Below are 6,000 nucleotides of genomic sequence, written 5' to 3'. Positions count from 1 at the left end.
CAGTGTAAAAGGGTTCCCCTTTCTCTGCATCCTCTCCAACATCTGATGTTTCCTGTGTTGTTAATTTTAGCCATTCTGAAAAGTGTGAGGTGGTATCTCATGGTTTTTATTTGTATTTCTCTGATAATGTGTGATGTTGAGCATCTTTTCATGTGTTTGTTGGTCATGTGTACATTTATTTGTCTATTCATGTATTCTGCCTATTTCTTTACTGGATTATTTGTTTTTTGGGTGTTGAGTTTGATACATTCTTTGTAGATTTTGGATTTTTTAATGAATTCCAGTTACCTATCTCTGGTTGCCTCAGTTTATTAACACCCTTTTTAAAATGTGGTACAACATATTAGATTTGATCTGACTTTTATTTATGCAGCTTAAGATAGCATGGACTTTGTGGGAAGCCATGATATGCTGTTGGGTCGTATTGAGATTTTGTCAACTAAACACCCTAATGCTTTTACGATAGGTCTTCTCAATTCTGTTTGTGTGAAATTAATCTTTTTAACATAAATGCATGAATTTCCATTTAATTCAATTAAGCTTCATATTTTTAGGGTTAACCCTATATTTATTATAAATCATAATAATAGCTCTCTTGAAAAAAGAATCAGTAAATTTGTTCTTGACACAGAAAGTGAATATTTTCATTTTGCCACCTGTAGTATCTGTGTTGCAACTACTCAACTCTTACATCACAGTGCAAAAGTAGCCATATGCAATTCATAAACTAATGGTTGTGATTGTGTCCCAACAACATTTCATTTACAAAAACAAACAATGAGGAAGATTTGGCTCGTGAGCTGTAGTTTGTTACCGCCTTGCTTAAATACTGTGTATATAACCCTGTCTTGAGTCTTCTTTGAAGTGAGTCTATAGATTTACTCAGATTCTTAAAAGAGTTCAGGACTCCAAGATGATAAAAGTGTACTCTAGGGACTCTGAATATGTTTTTGCTAGATTTATATTAGTTTACATGTAGAATGGCAGTCCTACTCCTAGACCTACTGTCTCAGTGTTCAGTCTGGTTAGTGCCTTCTTTCTTCCTCAAAAGTCTCCTACTTTGGTTAAGAACTATATTGTTACTCTGCTAATATGCTATATGAATATGGACTCTCTTAGATTCTGAGAAGTTTATAACATTTGGAATTAATTCCAGATCTACAGTCTAACTTTTCAGGCAAGTAATCTTGCAAAGACAAATACCTTGCTATTTTTTATCTTCTCTTTGCAGTTAAAAAATGGCAGATTAAAGGAATAAGAGACAAAGGGCTATTTTGAAGAACAAAAGATGGTTTAAATTAGCTCTATGTTAAGAGGAATTTGGGGGTAAACAATGGCACCATAAAGAAAAAACAGGGACTGTGGTAAAAAAATATATATAATATGTTATATTATATATATTTATATATAATAATTATATATATAATATTATAATATATTATTATATTATATATTTATATTATTATATTATTATTATATTATATTATATTATAATATAATAATATATTATAATATGATATAAAATATATTATATAATATATAATATATATAATATACAATATATTATGTAATTATATATATATATATATATATACACACATATATATACTACTGAGGCTAGAATAAAGGGGATCTTACACACATGGTCTCTCTTTGGGAACACTACCACAGAATTCATGGCTTTTCAGTCTCCGAGTTCAGTTGAAGAAAAAAAATGCTTAACATTTTTGAGACTTTCCTGAGGACCCCAGAAATTAAAAACAGAAGATTGCCAAGACTTTGAGGTTCCCTTGTGGGGGAATGGGAAACTTGGATCTTTGCACTCTTTTTCAACACTACAACTTCATAACTCCTCTAGAAATCTGTTTTCAAAATAGAAGTTGAGATAAATCTGCTTTTAAGGTGTATAGATTCTATATATGTTATTCCATTAGCTAGTTGTGTTGATTTTGGTAAGCCTTTTTCCCTCCCTGAGATGTAGCACTATCTCATTTTAAGTGGGATAATACTTTGTGTTCTTCAAGTAGAGATTTTAGGAAAAACAAATACACAGTGGCTTTGGTAATGCTGACAAAAAGTGGGTATGTATGTGTGTGTATTACTTTAACATCTATTTACCTGAGTATTTTGAGACTAACCTTAGAGCTATGTCCTTAACTGCATATCTGATGTTATTATTCTTTTTTACATGTATCCCCACAGAGTATGTTCAGTATAATCTATTTTAGGATCCTTCCCTTTACTTCAAATTGTAAGACAGTCTAACCTGCAACCTCAAAAAGTCATTTAAGATTTTGCATATTTCTCCTTTTGTTCCATACACATTTTAAGGGCTGCTCCACTGTCCTCTACAAAAGAAAATAAGTACATGTGCACATGGGATTATAAAATGTGTATGGACAATTCCTTATCCTCTACCAGGTACTTGTAACTTCAGACTCAATATTAGTAACCATTTTCACATGACGATTAGGTGCATATGTTTGGTGCTCTTGCTATTGTTGTTTTTGTTGTTGTTGTTTTAGCAAAGATACAGGTCCTTTCATTCAAATATAACTATTCTTTGTCTGATGTAAGTATGAACTTTAAAAACTAGATTATTTCCCTAAAGAGTTTTAATATAAAAGTTGGAATATTAGAGATGTGTTTTAATGAAGCAATAATGTTCATCACTTCAGAATGTACTATGCTTCATGATGTACAAGGCCCTCTGAGTAAAGCAGGGCGGGTGGTAGCATTCTCTCTTTACAGGTGGAGAAAATGAGGATCTAAAATGTAAGAAAGACGTGTCTATACTCGAATTAAGGGAATCTGGACCACTAAAACCCAGGTGAGTTGAAGGTATTTTTCATGACTTTTATTTCTCCTGCCTGATTCAGATAAACCTTACACTCGTGGCAACTTGGTGACCCAAATAATAATAATTTAAAGATACAGCTGCTAATTAATGCTATAATTAAAAATAGATACAGGAGCCCCTGGGTGGCACAGTTAGTTAGGCATCCAACTTCAGCTTGGGTCATGATCTCACGGTTCAGTTTCATTCATCAGTTTGAGCCCTGAATCTGGCTCTGTGTTGACAGCTCAGTGCCTGGAGCTTGCTTCAGATTCTGTGTCTCCCTCTCTCTGCCCTTCCCCCACTTGTGCTCTCTCTCTCTCTCAAAAATAAATAAACATTAAAAAATAGATACCTACATTTTACATTCTGCACAAAATGGAATTTTTACCTTAAAAACATACCTGCTAAAATATCCAAATCTAAGCGTTATTGATAAATATCTTAATCTACTCAATACCTCATGACTGCTCAGTGGGGAAACCACAGTTTAAGACCCCAAACTCAATAAACTACAAACCCTCACATTAGTACACCATGGTTGAAAAAAAGTATTTAGGTATTAGCATTGACTTTATGGCAATTGATTCCACAGATATAGTTCCATGGAGATCTTTAAAAGAAGTATTTTACCCATAAAACAGAACATAGTTATGACAGTTTGTTTTCTGACATAAGTTTCTATCAACAATAGTTACTGAAAGTCAACATAGTGCTAGTATCTGTAGGATACAGAAAAGAAGTATAAGGCACAATACCTGACATAAAGGAGCATATACTCTAGTTGGGAAAATTAGATAATGCCAAGGTACAAAATAAAATGCTACAAAGCAGAATATTATTACTCTTTAGATTATGTACTGTAAAGAACATCATTTTTGGATGGCACAGCCATTGTCCCGGTTTTCACTGAGTAACATGAATTTCAAGAGGAAGGAATGAACAATGTGTTGCATTAAAGTCCAAAGAGAATATACACCATTAGGGTTTTAGAAGTATATAATGGTCAAAAGTGGAGGTTCTGGTAATATTACCTGGGGCCCAATCCTGTCTCAGTCACTTGCCAACATAGGTTTAAGTTCTCTGAGCCTCAGTTCCTCATTGATAAAACATGGGAATCAATAGGATCTAAATCAATTAGTGGTTGTAAGAATAAAATGAGATACCCTATAGAAATATCTTAACATATAGCCTGAGACTTAGTAAATGTACAAAGTGGTATTATTACTTCTTACATGTTATGAATTGATTTGCCATGTTTCTTTCAATTCCTTCCCAAAATTTAGCTTCCTTAAAATCTATATGTTGAAGTTCTAAGTCCCAATATTGCAGAATATGACTTAAATTAGAAATAAAGTAATTGCAGATATAATTAGGTAAGATGAGGTCATACTGGAGTAGAATGGGCCCCTAATTTATTATGACTGGTGTCCTCACAAAACGAGGGTTGCAGTTATATTTCCATAATCCAAAAAACTACCAGAAGGTAGTAGAGAGGCCTGAATTAGAACTTTCCCTAGTGTCTTTAGAAAAAGCATGGCCTTGACAACATTTTGTTCTTGGACTACTAGCTTCCAGAAATGTGACACAATACATGTATATTGTTAAGTCACTCATTTTATGGTACTTTGTTACAGCAGCCCTAGAAAATGAATACATTACCCTCTACTGATGGAACGCCCATTTATCAGGTTTGACACATACAATAAATATCAATACCTCAACTGTGGATGGCAGGAATGGGATGGAGGAAAGAAATAAGTACTCTTTCTATAGTGGGTACTTTATGTTGACTCACACTTGAGATGTAAATTCTCAATAAAACTGAAAATAATTTTGAAATATATTTTCTTCTTATATTTATTATATTCATTATTTTTTTATGCTTGGGATTTTACATGGTCTCTTAACTTAAATCTTAGGACTTATTTCCATGAGCATTAATAGTAAAAACCTTCAAAAATTTAAGCACATAAAAAATTGAAAGCCCACTAAATCAAGAGGAGATAAATCATGTTTTGTAAGTGACATAGAGAGTGTATTTTGTTTTAGTGTTACTAATCTTTAACATTAATTTTTTTTCTTCAATATATGAAATTTATTGTCAAATTGGTTTCCATACAACACCTAGTCCTCATCCAAAAAGGTGCCCTCCTCAATACCCATCCCCCACACTCCCCTCCCTCCCATCCCCCATCAACCCTCAGCTTGTTCTCAGTTTTTAAGAGTCTCTTATGCTTTGGCTCTCTCCCACACTAACCTCTTTTTTTTTCCTTGCCCTCCCCCATGGGTTTCTGTTAAGTTTCTCAGGATCCGCATAAGAGTGAAACCATATGGTATCTGTCTTTCTCTGTATGGCTTATTTCACTTAGCATCACACTCTCCAGTTCCATCCACGTTGCTGCAAAAGGCCATATTTCATTCTTTCTCATTGCCACGTAGTATTCCATTGTGTATATAAACCTCTATTTCTTTATCCATTCATCAGTTGATGGACATTTAGGTTCTTTCCATAATTTGGCTATTGTTGAGAGTGCTGCTATAAACATTGGGGTACAAGTGCCCCTATGCAACAGTACTCCTGTATCCCTTGGGTAAATTCCTAGCAGTGCTATTGCTGGGTCATAGGGTAGGTCTATTTTTAATTTCTGAGGAACCTCCACACTGCTTTCCAGAGCGGCTGCACCAATTTGCATTCCCACCAACAGTGCAAGAGGGTTCCCATTTCTCCACATCCTCTCCAGCATCTATAGTCTCCTGATTTGTTCATTTTGACCACTCTGACTGGCCTGAGGTGATATCTGAGTGTGGTTTTGATTTGTATTTCCCTGATAAGGCGCGACGTTGAACATCTTTTCATGTGCCTGTTGGCCATCCGGATGTCTTCTTTAGAGAAGTGTCTACTCATGGTTTCTGCACATTTCTTCACTGGGTTATTTGTTTTTCAGGTGTGGAGTTTGGTGAGCTCTTTATAGATTTTGGATACTAGCCCTTTGTCCGATATGTTACTTACAAATATCTTTTCCCATTCCGTTGGTTGCCTTTTAGTTTTGTTGGTTGTTTCCTTTGCTGTGCAGAAGCTTTTTATCTTCATAAGGTCCCAGTAATTCACTTTTGCTTTTAATTCCCTTGCCTTTGGGGATGTGTCGAGTAAGAGATTGCTA

The sequence above is a fragment of the Acinonyx jubatus genome, chromosome X (genome assembly GCF_027475565.1).
Source record: "Acinonyx jubatus isolate Ajub_Pintada_27869175 chromosome X, VMU_Ajub_asm_v1.0, whole genome shotgun sequence".
Lineage (NCBI taxonomy): Eukaryota > Metazoa > Chordata > Mammalia > Carnivora > Felidae > Acinonyx > Acinonyx jubatus.
The sequence above is the reverse complement of the archived record's forward strand: the minus strand, read 5'-3'. Positions refer to the sequence as shown.